The following is a 22818-nucleotide window of genomic DNA, read 5'->3' as shown; positions in this document are numbered from 1 at the left end:
TCTCTCTCTCGCTTTTACACACACACACACACACACATACTGTCCAGCTGGTAAACTCAGTTAAACTCTAATTGACTTTCCTGTCCATTCGGATCCTCCCTGATAGTGATGTCACTGAGAGAGCCCCCTTTCCCTCCCCTTCACCCTTGAAAACACACACACACACACACACACACACACACACACTCACACACACTCACACACAGATAAGGTCAGGCTCAGTTGGACACACAGCAGGTCAGACTGCGTGCTACTCTGAGTGATACTTTTTGCTATAGTTGGAGATAGGAAATAACAAGAAAGATAGCAAGTAGAAACAAGACAAGAGACAGCACTAATCTGTCAGTATGAGATACTCTAATAGTAGAATGACAGAAGGCAGGGGACCTTAACCTCTTTTACAGTTTGATCCCTTTATTTGGTGCTAAAACTTTAAACGAAAAGCATCTCACACATAACAAAAAAATAAATATTTAAAATAAAATAGTAATAATACAAATATAACAAATGTCCAGTCTAAATAATGATGACACAGCAGTTAATATGAAGGAAAATATGAGGAGAAATATCTATGATAGATCAGTCCGTATGAGCCCCATAATCTATATCAGAGAGTAAAATGCAACCAATACAGAGTGATACACACAAATCCTTCTGTGTTAATTCAGTATAACGTACGTATGGCAGCAGGGCTGCACACAGTTTAGTTTCACCGTGATTAGTCTGTTTCTGCTGTAGAAATGTGTGTAAATAGTGAGTTTAGTGAGGAACGATGATTATTTCTTTGGTCTGTACTGGAGAATAATCATACGCTTCAGGCATCAAACACTGACACTGCTCCTGGACTTCTGCACAATGGTTTACATCTGTAACCTATATGTATGACATTTGGGACCCCGCCAACAGGGTTATGTTCCCCAGGTTAAGAAATCCTCATGTAGTGGATACATTTTTCCACCCAAGGGAGCAGACTGAGCTCTGAATCCCCACCTAAGTACATATGTCTACAAATAAGTAGAAACCAGAAGGATTCGTTATGTTATCAATATGTAGGATGTGTTCTCTGGGCCCCGACCTCATTTTTTACAGTGGACCGAATGTGCCGGACGTCTGTCCCTCTGAGTGTTTGTTCTGGACTGAGTAATGATGGACGGGGGATAACGAGGAAGGGAGATTGATTCCCTTGTCTTTGGGATGAACCATCAATCAAAAGGGGGGACAGAGGGGGGCTGGCTGTGCAGAGAGGGTGAAGGGGTGAAAGAAAAGAGACACAAAAAGTATAGAGAGAGAGAGAGGGAGAGAGAGAAAGCGAGAGAGAGAAAGAGAGAGAGAGGTGCAGTTGTCCTTCCTGTAGGGTGAACAAAATTGGTATGCGTCTAGCGGGGCAATGAGAAAACGTCTCTAACCTCAGAAGACTGATTGGATTGCATCCGTTGAATCACTCAGCCACCCCTCCCCTCCACCAACACACACACACACACACACACACACACACACACACACACACACACACACACACACACACACACACACACACACACACAAACAGACTCTACCCCCTTTAATACACAGAAACTTAAATTCCCTCCTTTCACCAACAATAGAACTAAAGCATGGTGTAGCTGTAAGGTGTGCCATGCACAAGCCAAGTGGACCACAAACTTTTTCTTCACTGCCCCACTTTTGTAGATAAGAATATTTTCAAGCCCCCACACTATGACCCACAATGCTAGCAGTGCTCAAATATGCCTCATTTACCTTATTGTGTGCCCCCTGCATTAGCTCTAATCCCCCGACTTTGAGAATCACTGCACTAGCCCATGGCTGTTTCTGAACATTTTACGAGCCCAGATCTTCATATTTCGTATTATTCAATGCAATATTCAAAGTATTTCAATGAAAATGTCACATGAGACAATGCACTAGAACAATGAAGCATCAAACGACAGAAGTATCCAACACCAGACTTCAAAATGTCCTTAAAACATACGGAAAAGTTAGGACTCAGCCATGAAAACCAGGTAGACCATGTCCTCCCACTGTGAGCAGAGACACTGTACAGGGGTAGGAGAATACAGCAACAGGAGGCTTGTTCTGTTCCCTTCTAGGTAACACTTTCAGTGTTCAGTGACATTGTGACCATAAGCTAACGAACAACCTCAGCGTTTACAGCAGACTTAGCTTAGCTTGAGCCTCTGGCTCAACAAGAATCCCTGTTTTTTGTTAGCCACATATTCTGAGCCGCACTGAAGTTGGGGACATTAAAACGACTCAGGTCTTAGTTTGGGCTCAAGCTATCCAGGTTTCCTGAGAGATCTTGCTTTGTGAAATGCCCCCTAGGTGTTAACGTTAATGTAGGCTTGTTTACGGCATGTGAATCTGCAGTGCAGGAAAATAAAGGGGTGGATTGCTTCCTGTTTCTAGCACTAGTCTTTTGTGCTGTCCTTAGCTGCTAGTGTCGACTCTCTCAGTTGGAGGTGTGGAAACTCGCCTCCAACACAGCACCAAAAATGACAACCTAAATCTCGTCAGTAGATCTAATACTTCTCATTTTGAGACCACCTTATTCACATTTATGTCCTTAATTTACATGCTTCTAGTAAATGTATCAGGTAAGAAAAAAAAAAAAGACATTTATGGAAAAGTTAGGACATTTCTAAAATGCTATAAAGAGCAGCCACTGGCTTTTCCTGGCTCACTATTTTGTGCCAAACTTTGCGAAAGAATTGTTGTCTTGTGAAAAAACTCAGGAAACCTAAAAGAGCCTTTGTCTGTGAAGGACAAGGCTGGACACCACTGCTACATGACCTTTGAGCCCTCAGATGGCACTTCATAAGAAACGATAATAATGTTGTGATACTACAGTTGATACTACAATCAAACAGAGAACTGTAAAATTTCAATTTATAAAACTGCAACACTTTGTATCCTTAGTTCCCAAATGATTAAAAACGTGTCATTAAAAGGGAAGGTGATGTAAACCAGTGGGAAACATGCCTCTTTCCCAGTTTTTTTGGAGTGTGTTGCAAATGTCACTTTCTACATTTTTATTTATTTTTTTATTTATTTTTTACTGCATTTTACACAAGGTCTCAATTTTTATTTTTGTATCACACATAATAGATATTATTCACTGGTTGATCATATGTCTTAAATAGGCACAATGGTCCAGTGTAATAAGATCATTTCACTACACAACTTATAATAATAATAATTAGTAACAACATGAATCTTCTAGTAATTGTTTTTCATCAATCTCAAGATAAATATATCTAGATATATCAAATAAATATAACATGATTTCTCTTGTGAAGCATTATGTGCATAATTTAACCCCTGATCTGAGATCAGACAGGGCTCAGAGTAGAAGCACACACTCCTCCTAAGGTGATAAAAGGTGATGTTATGGTTTTACTGCAATAAGGCCTTGGCCTGTAGCCAGAGGCAAAGAGATGGATCTTATCTCAGAGTGGCAAAGTGTTCTGTTTGCACAGGTGCAGAGAGGGGTAGCGAAGCCTACATCCATTCTCAAGAAAAAGTAAAACCATCTCTCCAATACGGTCCTTAAGTAGGATCTGTTCTACCTGAGTAATGTCTAAGACTGAATAGTAACATCTCCATCTTCTGAATAGATTGAGCATCTATCAGCACATGAACTGAAGTGTGTACTGCTCTGTTAGCATTTTGGATCATTCCTGTGTCTTGCTACGCTGTGCTTTCAATGCTTGTTCTTTTAAATGATAATGCGCCACTCGTTGTTCACTTCAACCCGAGCATACAGCAGTTTCTTCTCTGTTTTTACTCAGTGCTCTTAATTTCCAGCACTTGTTGTGTCTGTTTTGTTGTGTTTAACCTCATCTTTGTGCTCACATCTTTAACCTCATCTTTGTGTCCAGCACTGTGATTGGACAGCCTGACACGAGGAGGCGGGGTTAATTCTATTGTCCCTGCACTTGACGTCAGAAGTGGAGCAGAATCAGAACAGCTCATATTAATCTATGTTTTCTGACTCAGGCAGCCCACAGAAAACAGATTGGGTGGTCTTATTTCACAGTGTGTGTGTTGGTGGGCACCAGTTCACCAAATTAATGTGCAAATGCACTGAAATAGTAGGCAGCATGTTTAAGATCTCTAAGAACTGGGGCTAACGTAGTAGTCAGGAACATGCGGAAAATGGTATAGAGAGCTCCCAAGTGTTTGAGGCCCAGTGTCTCTTTATAGCATCAATCTCTCACTTACACGCTCTACCATAAAGACAAACACAGGCTGCCTTTGCTTTATGATAGGAATTCCAAAGTGCATTTCTGTAGAGATAAGATTCCTTTCTCCTTAGGTCGCTGTTATTGAGAGAGAGAGAGAGAGAGAGAGAGAGAGAGAGAGAGAGAGAGAGATGGTGACCTGTGCCCATTCTCCTCACTGACCTCTTCTCTGAGACAATGTGAGGCGACCGGTTTCCTTGTGCCCCACTAATGGCACCATTGCCAGCACGTGCTTGGCAGCTTCTCCTACTCTGGGTTACATGATAAAACTCATCACACAAACTCATACAAACAGACACACACACACAGCATTGTCCTGTCACCCTGCCTCTCCTTCCCACTTGTAGAATGCATTCCAATGATATCATCAGTGAAAACGTTGAAGACAAGGTCACCAGGCGGGCAAACACCGTCCAGGGCTGGTATGCATGCGTGTGCCGTTACGTCCTTATGTTCTGCTGCCCTTTAGGTTTGCAGTGATTCTGTAAATGAGTGTGTGTCCTAAGGTTAGATCAAGGCACAGAACATTCTGTACTAGGCCTCGGCGCTCATGACCACAAAAACATTCGTTAATGATGAATGTAATGAAAATTAACTTATTTAAATGTTTGAATATATTTTACCAGGGAGTTCTCTTCCATTTAAGCATCTCTTTAAACTGCCAATAATGCAGCATTATTTGACAACTCAATAAACGTGAAAGAGAACTCTAAATGCCTAGCTCTGTTATGTAGCTTGTGTGGTTAGCATGGTGTTGAGGGCTAATCAAACCTCCGAGACCAAGTGGTCTCTTGCACTTTTGGCAGCTGGTGCACAAAAAGCTTGTTTAATCTTCTTAGAAAACTATGAAATGAAATTGGATGTTTCAGAGTAGCTGCACATGAGCCTAAGGTTATCATAGCAAGTGCTAGAAGCTATCAGCTAGAAGGGTATAAAAACCCTGATGAAGGATGAGGTGGTTAGCAAAGTTGTTTCCTCGTGGGGGGGAGGGGGAGGGTTACGTAAATTGTGCTGAAATAGTTATGTACTTATAAAACAATTTGTACCAAATCACTAATAATACATAGTTTAAATTATATTAATAACACTTTATTTTTTGTCAATTTGTTTGAGCTGCTAGACTAAACTCTAGAAATAAAAAAATGTGGTTAAATTATTAATGAAAACAGACTGTGTCAAAATAAAAGTCACTAATTATAATGAAGGAGTAGCACAAAATATGACAATATAGTGTTACAGATAACATTCATTCATTCATTGTCTGTAAGTGCTTATCCAGTTCAGGGTCGCGGTGGGTCTGGAGCTTACACAGAATCACTGGACACAAGGCTGGAAAACACCCTGGAGGGGGCACCAGTCCTTTGCAGGGTGACACAAATTCACTCACACACTCACACCTAGGGGCACTTTTGAGTCGCCAATCCACCTAAAAACATGTGTTTTTGGACTGTGAGAGGAAACCGGAGCACCTGGAGGAAACCCACGCAGACACAGGGAAAACACACCATGTGTGACCGTGACATTACCTGCTGCACCACCGTGCCGCCCCATTACAAATTACAGTTGTAGTAAATTAGAAGTGTATGATGTATATTAGACTATACTAAGCAAATAAATAAATGTAAGTTGTATTAGAAGAGTGGCAAAAATAACATGACTATTATAGTCAGTATATATTAATATATTAAAAAAGACATGGTGGGCGGCACGGTGGTGCAGCAGGTAGTGTCGCAGTCACACAGCTCCTGGAGGTTGTGGGTTCGATTCCCGCTCCGACTGACTGCCTGTGAGGAGTTGGTGTGTTCTCCCCCTGTCTGTGTGGGTTTCCTCCCACAGTCCAAAAACACACGTTGCAGGTGGATTGGTGACTCAAAAGTGACCGTAGGTGTGAGTGAATGTGTGTGTGTCTGTGTTGCCCTGTGAAGGACTGTTGCCCCCTCCAGGGTGTATCCCCGCCTTGCGCCCAATGATTCCAGGTAGGCTCTGGACCCAACGCGACCCTGAATTGGATAAACAGTTACAGATAATGAATGAATGAATGAAAATGACATGGTAGTGATTTAGTACAATTTAGTGGCTCCAAATTAAGTACACTTCCTGTTTCTCACAAAGGTTGTGCACAGCCAGAGAAAAGGTTCGAAGCTTCTGTTACCAGGCAGTTTGTCTCTGCAGAAACAATGTAACCCAGGGTTTGGGTTCTTTTCTTTAAGGCCAAATATATTCCTGGAGGAAGACTACTTTTGATTTTCTTCAAAGAGAAAAGAGAAAAGAGGTCTGGCTCGGAGTGAGACCATGGTCTGGAGCTTGGCCAGGCCGGAGAAGTAGAAACATCCTTTGTTTCCGAGGCCTGTTCTTCCTCTGCTTAGCAATCTCTTGGAAAGAGAAGTAAGAAGCCATTTTTATTGGTGTTTTTAATGGAACATTGAAATAACAGATTGTGGCTTCTTTTCTGGTAGCGCGGCAGACGCCATATTTCTCTCCATCTACCAAACTCACACCGGAGGACAGGTCTGGATTTCTGGGAAACAAGCACCGGAGCCACAGCAGTGTCAGGTGTGGGACTTCCTTGTCCAGTTCCCAGGGAGAGTGAATGGGAATTCCATCATTTGTTTTCCCGCCATCGCAGAAACGTAAACACAGTCAATCTGGGTGGTTCTAGAGAATCTCACTAAGTCAGAATTGGACCCAGCTGATTTGAACCAGACATCCGAAGAGTTTAATGTCCAGAAGTTACATCACAGGAAACTGGTCACACAGAACGGTTATAAATGTGATGCCTGAGGCACTGTGTTACAAAAGGAGATATTTTAAAGATATTTTAAAAAGGGTTCTAGGCTTGGATTTGTTCAGTACTAGTACTAGGAACTTTCTTATTTATGCAAAGGGTTCTTTACAGCCATATTAAAGCCATGTTTGTGTTCATTCAGAAGCTCTGCATACTTTAAAATGGAAAGGTATGTTTGAAAATAAAAGCTGTCTCGTTCATTTTGTTGCACTTTCAGTCTGCGTTAACTGTCACGCAAAGTTAGCAGTCTCTTGAATGTGGAGTCAGTTCCAGCTTAAGTAATGTAACTGTAAGAGCAGAAATAAGTAAATGTTACCCACCTATGGAGAAGGAATGCCTCCAGTCCAAATGCCTCCATTTGCCGTTACACTCACCCGTGTCTGAGAGGAGGAAGAGAGCTCTATAGCCAGTTTGGACCGAGACCCTTCATTCGTTTCCTATTTACAGAGCCAGGTCTGTGTTCAAACGTGGGACTTTTTTTCCAGCACGCAAATAAACCAGAAAAATAGCAAATGGTGAAGAAACTCTTTATCTAAGTTTAATAAAAAGTGTATTAGATTAAAATTGTGAACATCGCCTTAAGGGTTGATACACACTAGAAAAATCCAAGCCTGTGGACAGGGAGGTCATAGAGGAATTCTAAACATCTGCTCTGGTTTTTCTTATCACTGGCTCTGAATAAATCAGTGTCACTGGGGTGGTTATAATAGCTGAGAGAAACTCATTAACGACTGTTAAACTGTTTGACTACATCAGGCAGATAAGCCCCAAGCACCTGCTGGAAGTACCTGTTGGAATGGGACAGTGACCCATGGCCCCGGAGAAGCTCCAGAAAAGGGATATTATCTAAAGCTGTGTGCGTTGGCTGATATCAGGCTGTGTTGTCTTTACAATCCCCATTTCACATTCCTCCACAGGGAGCCGCATTAGCCTTCACTAAGGTGGCCCTGAGAGTCAAAACACAACACAGTTTAGGAAGCAAACGATGAGTGTTCAGCTGAAAAGAGAAATACATTAAGATCAAAACCAATGAGAACGCTAATCCACACTAAGCACCACTGAGACATATGATTCAAAGCAGCCAATCTTTTCAAACTGCTTTTTCAAACTGAGTCAATGGAGAGCTCAGCACGCTTTGAGGAGAACGCTAACTATCTCATTCGTGCATGGTAGCTAATAAATGGCCATGCCAGCATGTGAAGTTGTCCATAGGTGTGAATGACTAGGTGAGTGTGTGATTGACTGAAACTGTCCACAGGAGTGTGACAGGGTGATTGTGTGAATTTATTCACAGTTGTGAGTGACTTGGTGTGTGTGATCCCTTTGATGGACTGGTGTTCCTTCCTTGGGCCCAGTGATTCCAGGCTGGCTCAGGTCCCACCCCAACCCTGAACAGGATGAAGAGGTTACAGAAAATGTATGAATGAATGAATGATTGAATGTTTGTAGTGTTAAGTGCTAATTTAGACAAACTGGGGCTTTAAACAATGGAGAATGCGGTAAGTCTCCAACATTTTCTACTGAAAATAAACCATCACCGTTTTAGCTTATAATATCCGTGTGCTGTATTATGATTATAATACTGGATTTATCATGGGAACCTCAGAGTAACTGTGTTGATTCTTGCTTTGTGAAAAGAATGAATTTCTTTTATATTTCTGCCAGATTTCTCTTATTGTTTGATGCTGATTCAGATGGAAGAGGGTGGGAGACGCAGACCTGAACACAGAAAACACATGTGGGGACATATGAAACTAATCACAGTAGATTATATAATTATATAAAGGAGCTATGGTAATACTGGACTTCTAAGCGCTAACCAACTCCATCAAACAACAGCCAGCGAAGATCTCACCCTACAATTAGCAAGCATTTTGTTTACGGCCTGAAGTCGCTGAGAGTAAGGGTGGGACTCTCGGGGCAGAGGGCCAAGGGTTAGCAGCGCTCCGCAGACGGACTTGGAGAAGAAGAGGGGGAAGAGTAGAAATAACAGGAAGCGTGCTCTCCTCCACTCGTGTAAACGTGTCTGGGTGACTGGCCGTTTGAAATAAATAAACAGGGCCTTACGAGAGAAGTCCGGAGCAATGCCGAATCTTTTTTTTCCCCTCCTTCCGAAATGTGAAAAATGCAGAATCCAAACAGGAACACCTGCGACTCGCCCACCAAGCTGGCTGCAGTGCCATGGCAACCAGCTTTAGTGTGTGTAAATAGTTTATAGTACAGCATGGGATGGAGTGAGAGAGAGGAGGCATGGCTGAAAAGAGGAAAACTGTGAGTGGAGAATGAAAAGTATGAGAGAGAGGGAGACAGAGAGAGAGAGCATGAGTGTGAGAGGGGAAGAGGGTGAAAGCCAGAGAAAATTGGGAAGGCCAATTTGACCCCATCTAATCCAACACCTCCTCCTTAAAGAAATATAAAACAATACCAAGACCAAGACCTTCCACGTATCAATAAGAGTGTGTCTAAGTAGCGGAATTCCAAACAGGGTTGGACTGGGCAGGGACAAAATGATGTCCAGCAGAGTAGTATCATATGTGGCAGGTCAAAATGGGGAAACCACAAGTTCTTTTATGTTTTATTTCATTTTTTTTTTCATCTGTTCCGGGTTGCTATAGTCCGTCACAGGACATCAGCATCCTCACCAAGTCACTCACACACTCACCCCTGTGGATAAAGCCACACAGCTAATCCATGTACAAAACACCCAGAGGGAAACCCACACAGACACTGAGAGAACATGGCACACTCCTCACAGGGAGAGACCCTGAGACCACCTGTGTTTTGCCTACTTAAACTGTAGTGCTGGCCCGGAGGCCTATCAGGGCTCAGAATGCTTCTCTGTATGCATCACTCCGCCCCCTGCACTGTTTGGGCTCTATGTGTGTGTTTTCTGGGGGTGGCTGGTGTGTATGGAGAAAAGTGTGTCAACATATTCACCCTCTTCTATAGATGTTAGGTCAATCCCTGCTCTTTGCCCTTGTTCCATATGTCCTTTTGAGGGTGTAATAACAAGTTCCCTTGTGTCTTTTGATCACTTTTTAGCTGGAAATGTTCAAACTAACTGCTTCTGAAAGCTATGTGTCCTTTTAGACCAAAGCTGCCACACAGAGAAATTTGGTCAAAATGTTTGATTTTTTTTTTCAGAGCTGAAGGAAGAGATATCTGCTCAGTGAAGTACACATACAGTAAAATGCAGTTCTTTATAGACTCTGGTCTACAGTCAGTTAGGCTGCTCAATCAAGGGTGTAAGTCAATGGATAGGACACATGGTGTGGATGTTTAATTTGGGTGTGAGTGTATATGAGAAATTTTTTTTTTTTTTATATGTAAATAATTTGTGTTGTTTGTATAATGTGGAGTTGGTACAGTGGTGCAGCAGGTAGTGTCACAATCCCACAGCTCCAAGGGCCTGGAGTCCTACTCCATGTGACTGTCTGTGAGGAGAGTGGTGTGTTCTCCCCGTGTCCGCGTGGGTTTCCTCCAGGTGCTCTGGTTTCCTCCCACAGTCCAAAAACACATGTTGGTAGTTGAATTGTCTATTCAAAAGTGTCCATAGGTGTGAGTGTGTATCACCCAGCGAAGGACTGGCGCCGCCTCCAGAGTGTGTTCCCACCTTCTGGGTAAGCTCCGGACCCCCTCCGGACCTTGAACTGGATAAGCAGTTTCAGACAATGAATTAATGTATAATGGTGTGTATGGTATTGTACTGGTATTAGAGACATTGTTTGACACAAGACAAATTTCAGAGGACTCTGAAAGTAAAAGTGTGTTGTATTGTACAAACCTCAAGCAGCCATCCAGATAAGGTCTCAGATGGATGAACATTTGTTCCAGTGTGGGACAGCTCCTGTCACAAAACCGCAAGCGCAGAGGATAGTGTTTCACCTGCAGGTGGTGGGATACAACGTAAGTAGATGAGAAGCAAAGTCGGAGAGAGGAAAAAACGTCCGGCAGTAACTCATGGACCTGTGTGAGGGGTCAGCCCCAGGCGTTATTTATGTTTGCGTGAAGTCTCAGGGACGTTCTGGGGTCCAGATGGAGGGGTTAGAGGACGGACGCTTCCACAGGTGCTCCAATGCTGTTCTATCCCTCCCTGTCTCCACCGGGTCATCAGGTCACTGCTGGGCCCCTGAGAAGTCTGCTTCAGTACACACAGACCCTTACCATAAAACAGGTGTCTCCTGAGTCTGGTGAGCCAGGATGAGGGGTGGGGGTGGGGGTTGTTCAAATTTCCAGAGAAATGAGAGTTATCCATAGTTTTATTTGACTGAGACTTGAAGATTCAAACTACAGCTGTCTGTTGTTGAGAGGCACTCATCATCACCATTGATCCCTGAGCGCTAGTCTAAGCTACACAGACCTTGCACAATCAAGTCACCCTGGATATTGTTCCAGCCTATTGTAGGGTATCACACACCACACTCCTAAAGACAGTGACCCAGAGCAGATTGAGCTCAGGACCCTGGGGCTGTGTGCCAGCAAGACAACCCATTGAACCACTGAGGAACGCCGGTACTTGTTCTTTTATGTAACTGAAAAGTTGCTGTAAGTATTCACCTCCAAATGATGCTGAATGTCAAAATCCTTAAAATCACATAAATAGGCCAGTGTAGAAATTGCCCAGCGATGTGAACATCCTAGTAAAATTAGAACAATGTTCAGAGAACATGGCATCAGGTGGGAGACCCTATCAAAGCAAAGCTTCTCTCACAGTGGCAGTGACCCCCAGATGAGACTTTCCTTCCCAGACAGGATGGTGGAGGGGGCTAGGAGTGGGTGGGGAAGAATGTGTGTGTGATGTCTTCAGCACGTTATCTGGTCCTAGTGTTTACCGAGTTTGCAACTCACTGATACAGATCAGTAAATACTCTGGGAGAGAGAGAGAGAAAGAGACAGAGACGTGCCCTGGCACTGTGCCAATTCATCCACACCCACTGCTGCACAGCATCAGTTTCATTCCCAAAGTCATTGTGTACTTTATCCCAGACATGCCATTCTGTCCTATAGAAAACCTGAAACTAGTAAACTCGCAACTGGATCTGTTCAGAAATGTGCAGTTGGGCCACTAGCAACCACCACAGTAAGTGGTGTAACAATTAATTCCAAGACCAAAGTTGAATACCATTTCACCCCTTGCCCTTGCACTTAGCCCTACCCATTTACTTTGCCTAGGGGTGGGGCATCTCAGTTCTTATTGGGAAAGAGGAGTAGAGTTAAGTGTTAGGGTGACAGGGTCCTTCAAACTAATATTTCAGAGACACTGTCCAATCAGGGGGTTATAAATGCTTTATGAATCACTGCCGTGATGCTGCACAGTGACCATAAAAACTATGTTCAAATGTGTATTATCTTAGTTTCAATCTAGTATGACCCTTTACTTCACGACAAGCAGAAAACCTCTTAAATAATAACATGCTAATGTGTTGCTAATTAGCCAGTTCCACCTTAAATGGTGAAGCAATAACATTCTAGCACTTTGAGGCTACTGCAACATTTAAGGTGGAACTAAATTCACCTTTATGTCATGGAAGAGTTAGTATATAGTGGTAATATGTTTGGGAAACATTTCTGAAGGCGTATGATGCTCTAAATTGAACTAAAGTCCAGCAACACTCTTCTGATATCACTGCAGACTGGCAGAGCTGGCTTAACAGCACAGCCAGTAGCCTGGGAATGAAGTGCTAATCCTTTTATGTGTTCAGATAACACCACTCTCTTAATGAGTATCCCCATTTGATTAGGGAAGATTTTGAGCACTACACAGTTTAACTCCATTCCAAGTGGCAAGATGACACTTGACACCAAGGGGTAGGAGTAAAATTAAGAAATGGGATTCGCCATAAGACTCAAGCCCTAGTCTGATTAACTGGGAATCCCAACATTCACTTTGTGCAGCAGGAACTACTCCTTTTCTAGGAAGGTTTTACACTAAATGTTGGAACATTTCTTCCTCTTCTGCACTACCCAATACTTGGTCATTTATATCCACCAAGCTATCATTTCCATTAGGCTTGGTAACCATAAGCTCATGTACAGCTGCTTCAGAGTATCTCATGCCTTCCTATAGAGTTGATACAAATTGTAGCTGCACCTTAAAATAGCAGAATTCCCTCATTATAAGGAGTGGACATTTGCTATATCACATTTAACACATTCAGCTATCTCACACTTTTCTACATCTTCATTCATCTATGCCATCATTCCTCTCCTTATCCCCTGTCCGAGTGGTCAGTTTCAATCTTCTTTTTTTCTTTCTGTACAACTAGCCCAGACTTCCCGGACTTCTGAAAGCACCAAGAGTAGACTTCTATTAATCATCAGACGGGACCTTCACAACTCCTCCTCCCCCCTCTCTCTCCCTCTGTGACAATGTCAGGTTGGCCCCATCTTAATTTGGGCTGGTGAGCAGAAGCGTCCCTCCACAGGCACGGACCTGAACAGAAGTGGATGATTCACCCTGCTTTGCGTGATGAAGGTGGACGACCCCAATTTGTGAGAGGCGGGGGTATCGACGTCAGTGCTTGGCTAATGGGCAGATGTCCTTGTCCTGACACAAGTAAATCAGGCTTTGTGAGGGGAGACGGAAGTGAACAGAGAGAGTGAGAGAATGAGAATGGACAGAGGAGGGGGAGAAAGCATCACGATGAAGACTGGAGATTCAGTGTGTGCATGGAGGGTGGGTTATCTGATCAGAATGATAAGCAATAAAGACTGTGTCCTGTCCCACCCAACTAATACTCACTTGTTTTTCATTCAGTACATTTGGGATTTGCATAAAAAGTTATTAGCCAAACGTACTCAATATTCTACGTACCTGACGATATTAAGCATAGGTCCCATCGTCAGGAGTTTGGGAATGCCCTCACAACACTCAACATTGAGCTAATAAGTGGTGTTAACTAGCTACATAGCTGGCCAATTAGCATTCACCTCCAAGCGTGTCATGCAGATCAATGTCGTGTTGGTGAATTTTGAAAAAGAAGTGGTGACAGGCTTCAAAAAGCCATTCATGAAGCACATGCTAGCCTTCTACCTCAGAGTGGTAGCAATGAAAGAGCAGGGATGTCCAAGCTAACAGGTAAGAGCATTAGTGAAGTCCGCTACTGATGTTGGGTGATTAGTTCTGAAAAACATACACCAATCCTACTCATCCCCTAGAACTCTGGAGAAACAAAGCTCCAGCCAATATGTTTAGGACGGTTTGGAGTGGCGACTGTGGTCCAGAACTAGTCCTAGAACATCAGTACTTGACCTCACCAACGCTGTTCTACCTGTTAACTAGCCTTTGAGGGGTAACATTGCAAGATGGTGGAAATCCTAGCTAACTGATAGAAGAACATGTGAGGTCCAGTATTGATCTTCACAAAAAAAGTATACTTGAAATTAATTTTACTAAGTAAACTAATGTAAATTTGAAGTATTTCCCAATATAGTAATATCAGTGGACTGGTACTAAAATTGTAAGTGTATTATTTCAGTAATAATACACTGGATCCCTTTTTAATAATAACATATTTGTCCTTTACATAATTTTTAGTTTAAAATGTGTATTTTATGTGTGAGAGTAAAACTCTTTGGGTACACAACTAGTTTAAATCTAAGATTTGCACTATATTAAAAGCAATATATGCTATATATGTATAATTTATATACTTCTGTCCCACTTAGAATATTAATTAAGCTGGTTACAACTGTTATCATGGTGGCAAAGAACATGTTTTACTAACTAACTAAATAAATAATATTGTAAACAAATGAGACATGAATATCTGGCAACCCAGTGAGAAAAAGCACCTTTAACCCTAACGGCAGAGTCCACAACGTTAGAAAAGCAGTGTTTGTGTCACTGAAATAGAAGTATTCTGTGTTCTTAGCACTTCTCTGGGTAAATAACAGTGTATCTGATGGAATACAGTGAAACAGCGCCACCAGTGGATGGGAGCTCACTTAGTGAACATACAATAACGATTATTACAATTATTAAGCAGAGTGTCCTCAACGTACAAATGACTAAGATATGGGATGGTTTTCTAGTAGTTTGTTTACATTTTAGATATGAAAATGTTTTTCAAACCTTGGAGGAATATTGTCGATAAAACCAACCAAATGTTTTTATCTGTGTCTGTGTTGTGTACAGTTCCAGCCCTGTGCTGTTTACTCTGTTATGCCAACCCAAGCTACAAGCCAAATATACTTTAACTTTACGTATAATGCAAGATGAACTTATTATGAACTTTTCTGAAGTGTATCTCAAACAAATGATTACGTAGAAGTATACTCCATACTTTTTGTTAATTTTAGTTTTTAAGGAAATATAATAACAGCACACTTGAGTTAACATGTTTGTAAGAGTAGGTCTGACCACAAAAACCACTCAAGTTGATCCCTTAGGTACTGGCTGGAACTTCTCATATAATGGGACTAAGCTGAGGGTCATAAGTGGTGCGTGCACAAATGCCTCACCTTAACCTCACCTTACAGCCCTAAAGGATGTGCAGTGCATCAGGAACAGAAACGAGGACGTGGGCTGTGTTGATGTGGTTCGTTTAATTTGTGTCCATGTTCATGTGCGTTGTACATTTCTCACTTTGAGACAACAACAACGACCTGGCGAAGCAAACTCATCTCGGAGTAATCCGTCCTGCAATACATCAGGCAGCCCTTGACACTCTGGGCTTGCATTAACTGTCTCATTCACCTTTATCATCACACACACACACACACAAACCCTGGGGTTTTTAATCCAGCCACGCTTGCTGCGGTTGGCAGGCCATTCGTCCTGAACATTGAAGAAAAAAAGGGGCTTTCTGTAACAAGTGCATTACATTCCCCGGGTAATTTCATTCAAGGAAACTGCTGGGATATCTTGGAAGGGCACACCACTGTTTTGATATAAAACCCCTTCGGCTATAGTCACCAGGCAAGAATGTTGTTTAGCATCACAATGAAAATAAGCTCTCCAGGTTTTGGGACGCGGGCCCACAACAAATGGATTGAGTTCGAAGAGGAAACTGCTTGATAGATATTGCTTGTCTACTTCCTGTTTTCGCCCAATTAGGGCATTATTACACAGAGGTCTTAATGACCTTCATTGTCTGCCTGTCAGACCCCAACGTCCCTCAGACTCTTTCGCCAAGGTCAGAAAGACAGCGTGCTGTCCTGACTCAACTTTCCCTGGGTTTCACACACACACACTACGTCCAAAACTTTTTACTCACTCCTTCTAACAAGTGTCTTCCTCTACTTTAAGGAGGACGAGGATGCGCAATTTGTACACACAGCTTGTTTTAACCTCTACAGGAAAGCATTGAATGAAAAGGGACAATAAGATTAAGGTCACTGCGCTCAATGTGGAAGAGTGGAGCGCTCTATTAAAAGTTAGCTTTGGGATGAGTTAGAGTGGTCTTTGTGATTCAGAAATAGTCATTCAGAACTCGAGTTCTGTTCCTGTTCCCTGGTTTGTTTCTTCCACAGCTCCCTCTTGAAATATAGCTGGTGAAGACGGAAAACCTTGTCTCTCCCAGAAACAGTAGGCTTTGGATTTTACAAGCTGCTGATAGTGAGGAAAACACAACAAATGCGATATCTGCTATAGCTGGAGATTTTACACATAGAGAGTTTGTGCTGGATGTCTGCATTTTGTCACATAGAGTGATGATTCTCTTTGGCCAATCACTGCTCTGTAAGGTTTACACGACACAGTTTAGCCCCTACTCGGCTTGCTAGGAACCATGAGAGAACAAGAACAAAATAATTAAATAACTACATAAATAAAATACCTGGTTCCAAGTAGCAGGTCCCAGATTTGAGTTCCCAAAAAAGGTGAGTACAGTTGGTTAGTGAAGTGTAAGGAGGAAAAGCGCCATAAAACTATTCAGCAGAGGCTCTTCACAGTTGGTGTAAATGAAATGAGGCCTAAGGTCAATCCAAGTCCTTTACACCAGTCATTTAAGGTGTTAATGGATTCGGTAACTGCAGCATAACACCTACTTTACCTTCATAATAACAGCTTACACCTCCACACTCTTAACTTCAGAGCACGCTAATGTCTGACACCACACCCCTCCCTGTCATTCAGCACATCAAAGCGAAATGAAGGACCCCCGCTCACCTCTTTGCCCTGTTCCCATTGGCCGAGGCGTGGGAGAGTGCGAGAGCAAGCATGTCCCCACCATTAGAGAGAGCTAAGCCAAGGCTTAACCATTTCAACCTCTCATTATCATCATCTTCCTGTGTTTAGTCCCTGAGGGGAACAGAGAGAGACCCTCGGCTTTGATGTAGATAAACTCAGATATGGTGCATCTCTTGCTAATTACAGTCTCTTCCTGTGTCCAGTGCTTCCGGTCTAGACAGATCCAGGAACCCACCCAACTTCTGCCCCTTTGGACTGGCTCAAACATCACAGACACCAAGATACGTCCAAATATTTGTGGACTCCTGCTTGTGCTACATTTCTGTTAAAGGGTATTTATCGGGGAGCTAGTCCTCCACTTGCAGCACCAACAGCTTGAAGTCTTTCTTTAAGGCTTTAGATTAGAGGTTGGAGGAACATTTCTGTGAGGACTTGATGGAATCGAGCTACGAGATCATTAGTTAGATGAGCTACTGATGTTGGATGATTAGTTTTGATCACAAAGACCATGATGTACCTAGATGTACTGGATGGAGTTCCAATGCTGTATAGCCTGATGTTGGGGGGCTTTATGCCCCTCTAGTGCATGTTAACATTGGCAGCTGATTTTCATTTAGTTTTACTCTTAACAGAAATAAAATGTTAGTTTATTTCTTGAGTTTTAAATCTTACTACATAATCTTTTGACTAAAACGTGTTCTAGGTTTAGTCTAATTTTAGTTGTTTAATTATTGCTATAGTTTTATTCTAGGTTTAATCGACAAAAAATTAAAATTAAAACAATTAGGCTAATGTTTCTTTTTTCAGTTTTGTATTTTTAAAGGTGTGACCTCTTTAGAGGTATTAACTTATTACTAATTTTCATAAAATTGTTACATTTAAAATATTTAACATCGAAAATTGGCCATGTTTTTCTTCAGATACATTTTGCATTTCTTTAATATTGACATTTTAATGGCGGATTCAAGTGGTGTTTGCTTTATCAGAAAAACCTCATGAACACAAGTCGTTAGCTGAAGTAAAAAAATACATAGAGATTTACAATGCAGCACAAACTGGCCGAGTTATTTAAATATGGCTGAACAGTCAATTTCTGTTCAAAAACACCACCCCCCTACACAAAACATGCAGACTCCAAGAGATACACTTTGAATCATTGGACAACAGTTGATACAAGTTACTCCCAGAGGCTCAAAAATGATTCTTTGGGAGTCGAGTCCTCTTCATTTTTCCACCTGGCCACTCTCGTCAGCCTGACAACAGCAAGAAGTTTTTTTTTTTTTTAAATTTCTTTAGGATTTTCTGTTTCCAAATCTTTCACACATTCATTAAGATGTTATTCACATTCTTGTTTAGGGCAGCACTGAGGCACAGCAGGTAGGGTCGCAGTTACACAGCTCCAAGGACCTGGAGATTGTGGGTTTGATTCCTGCTCCAGGTGACTGTCTGTGAGGAGTGTGGTGTGTTCTCCCTGTGTCTGCGTGGGTTTCCTCCGGGTGACTGTCTGTGAGGAGAGTGGTGTGTTCTCCCTGTGTCCGTGTGGGTTTTTTTTTCCGGGTAACTGTCTGTGAGGAGTTGGTGTGTTCTCCCTGTGTCTGCGTGGGTTTCCTCCGGGTGACTGTCTGTGAGGAGTTGGTGTGTTCTCCCTGTGTCTGCGTGGGTTTCCTCCCACGGTCCAAAAACATACGTTGGTAGGTGGATTGGTGACTCAAAAGTGTCCATAGGTGTGAGTGAATGTGTAAGTGTGTGTTGCTCTGTGAAGAACTGGCGCCCCCTCCAGGGTGTGTTCCCACCTTGCGCCCAGTGATTCCGGGTAGGCTCCGGACCCACAGTGCCAAATAAAAACATTTTGTCATAGTGTTTCTTGAGGAAATTAACAGCGGTGTGAGCATAGACCACTGTTAATTAAGATCATGTAGATGATGTGGAAATATCCACAGTCTTTCTGTCCATCCTTCCACTATGAGAAGGCCTCTCAGTTCTATGGGATTTCTGTTACACTTAGTGTTGATGCTGGTTGGGAAAATGATCAGGGATGCATGTTTATGGTAAGCATTTAACAGAGTTGGCAGCTGTGCACATCTAGAAATCACATACAGAGGGGATCAAATACAGCCATCAGGACTTTTACATCATTACATCAGGTCATTACTTAATTACACAAGGTCATTAAAGAGGTCATTACTCAATCGGTCACAATCCCAAAGAAAACCTTGCCTGCCAAAAGTATTAAAGTCACCACAAGAATGTCACAGCAAATGTTACTCTAGATTTTAAACTTAGATACACTAGTGTAAATAAATACCTTATAGATTCTGTCCCAAAGTTTGTAGACACCCTCTAGAAAACGTCCACTGAGTTATTGTAAGGTCAACCAACATCACTACTTGACTTCACTCATGTTCTCATGGCTGACCACAATCAAACCCACACAGAATATCCTCTCTGAATATATTGGGAACATACACCAGATATTATGACCAACTCTTTGTTTCTGCATTCACTTATTACAGACTACAGTACATCTGTTGCTCTGCAGACATTGTTAGCCCGTTTTACCCTGTTCTACAATGGTGAGGGCCCCCACAGAGCAGGTATGATTTGGGTGGTGGATCATTCTCAATGCTGCAGTGACACTGACATGATGGTAGTGTGTAAGTGTTTTGAACTGGTCTGAGTGGATCAGACACAGCAGTGCTGTTAGAGTTTTTAAAGCTGGTCACTGCTGGACCAAAAATAGTCCACCAACAAAATATATCCAGCCGACAGCATCCTGTGCCCACTGATGAAGGAATAGAGGATGATTAACATAAACTGTGCAGTAACAGATGAGCTACTCTGTGACGTTACATCTACAAGGTGGACCAATGAGGTAGAGATATCACTGAATGGACAGTGAGTGGATGCAGTAGATGAACGACGAAGACCTCATGTCATACTCATTTGCTCAGAGTCTTTGACAGCCTCCAAGAGCCTGAATACTTCACAGACTACATTAACTCATGTGTGTCTCTTCACAATCGCTGGAGCAGCTCCAACATTCCCCAAAAACAAGCAAAAACAAACCTGGGGGCAGCGGGGGCCAAGGGTGACTCAGTCTGACTGTGACTCCTACCCTCACAATGGGCACAGCACAGTAAACAGAGCCCTGAGATGGAGTCACCTTCTCCAAAGCAAACACACCCAGCATCAGGGCACATTTCTCAGGATCTGAAGTGTGTTCTCCTTATGGGCATAAAAACAGGTTCTTCATAGGGTTCCCTGCTCCAATCCAGTGGCTGAGGATAGCAGCCCTGTGGGTTCTGGGTTTAGGTACTTCTCCTTACATTGTGTGCCCACTTTCCCCATCTTCTTCAATGATCAGGACCCGCACAGAGCAGGTATGATTTGGGTTATGGATCATACTAAGCGCTTATGTGGTGGTGGCGTGGTAGGACGTGTTGCATTAGTACAAGTGGATCAGACACAGCGGTTGCTGATGGAGTTTTTAATCCCTGTTTCCACTCTATTAGACACTCTTACCTTGTTTCACCTTGTAGACAGAAAGCAGTTAATCTGCTGCTGCAGAGTCATCAGTGGAAACAGTGGATATTTTTTGGCTGGTGGACTATACACAGTCCAGCAATGACACAGAAGGGTTTAAAAACTGCAGCATCACTGGAGGCTCTCTTCTCCCCATTACAGCTAACTGAGGTGCATCACAATGATTTTGAAGCTGTAATTCTAAGGTAAAAATAATACCTAGTGTTCCTTTAAGGACTTCTACCACGCTGCTTACTTGTGGCAACAGAGCTTTGTGTGCCCAATGTGAAAAGTCCAGTGGAGCAGGAACTCTGGTGCTGGAGGTTCACAAGTTTCAGGATCTCTGTGGATATTCCCCAGTTCCTACAGATCTCAGGGATTTTCTTGTCAGACTGTGATATGAGAGAATAGTCAAGGGTTTGTATAGCGTGAGCAGTGAAGACTTTAGCAGGGGTGCAGAATTCCAGTTCTGTAGGGTGGCTGTCTGACATGGTGTGATGATTTGATTGTTCACACACACCTTATTCAACTCATTAGTTAACTGCCAGGTTTAGTGGATGTGTTTTAGCATGGGGAAAAAAAATCACACTTTGTGGGACACCGGGCCTCCAGAACCTGAGTTGTGCACCCTGGTCTATAGCATTTGTTCTGGAAAGAAAGTAAACAGACAGAAAAAGTCTCTGAATGGACACAGATCTTTTATTATTGTGAAAACAAGCAATGAGCTCATATTATTTAGTGAGAGCACTTTAAGAAGCAGTCACTCGTTTTCTCCAGTGATTCCTCTTCACATTATCAAACAGCTGTTATACTGACACCATGTGGTCTGGATGAACCAGAGTCTATATAAAAAGCTATTATAAACATGGCTGCCAATCAAGTGGGGATCCATTCTAAGGAGCATAAACTGGTTTATTTCCTGTGTGTTGTGTCTTGCAAACAAGGGCACAGAATTAGCATTAGCACCTCACCAACATACAGCGATGTCAACATCTTTTTAACCTAGAGGTGCAGAAAGGGTTAAATCACATTGTCTACTCAAGTCTTACCTCCCCATATCACATTTGGCCAGTGTGATGTGTGATTAGCTCTGCCTTTCCCTGCTGTCACATGAGACTCTGTAGCTACGTTGTTAGCCGTGCTAAAACTGGAAGGACAACTTTCTAGTCATATGTGAACCTTACTGTGCAAGACTCGAGGATGACACATGGGTGTTAAAAGAGAGTGAGGATAGCAGCAAAATAGATTAAGGTGGACATACAGAGCCATTTTTCAAAGAAACATGTAAGTCACGTAAAAGTCACGTTCGCTAATGAAATGAGTCCATCACAATAACGTTAATGACAACGCTAATTTGGTCCTCACCAATGTCAAGAGCAAATCTACACCCTTTGCTTACAAACCTGTTAGAGTAGAAATACAGTCACTATTTCTGTTAATCTAGTCATCACTCATACAACAGACCAGCTGCTAACTTAAAGCAACACTAGGAAGTATTTTATACCTCAGATTCAAATGTGCGATTGTGATTCTCCACTGACATGTAATAGGGAGAAGAGTCTCTGTTATTGCTGCTGCAGAAACTGCACTATGTAAGTTTGTGAGGTGACCAATACATCAAATCTCACCAAGTGCTACTTTAAAACGATGTAAAATAAACATACAATTTTGCCCACAGTGGTAATACAGATGTTTTTGTCCTGCTGCAGATTAACAAGGATGTGCTGGAATCTATCAGTTAAGCCACACCGGCCTGTGGTGCCAGCGCTGCAGTCCGAGGAGCCGGTGCAGAGCTCGGGCCTGGCAGCAGCAGACTGTGATTAAGTGGCGGTGCTGATGTATTTTTGTAAGTTATCACAGACATGTTCCTGCGCCTGGCAGGAAGACAGAGAGAGCCACAAACAGGACGCACTGGAATGTGCTTCCTGTGGCCAGTGGTGCTGGACAGGGCAGATTCCTTGTACCATCGTCAACCTATACACACACGGGAATGTTTTCACACTGGAAATCAGGGGGCTGCAGGCTAACAGGCCAGGAACTGAAATTTAATAATATACAGAAGGCTTAGGAGAGAGAGAGAAAGTGAGGAGAGGAGGCAGAGAGAGGGACAGGAGCGGGAA

This window comes from Hoplias malabaricus, chromosome 11, assembly GCF_029633855.1.
Source record: "Hoplias malabaricus isolate fHopMal1 chromosome 11, fHopMal1.hap1, whole genome shotgun sequence".
NCBI classification, from domain to species: domain Eukaryota; kingdom Metazoa; phylum Chordata; class Actinopteri; order Characiformes; family Erythrinidae; genus Hoplias; species Hoplias malabaricus.
Note: the sequence above shows the minus strand (reverse complement) of the source record.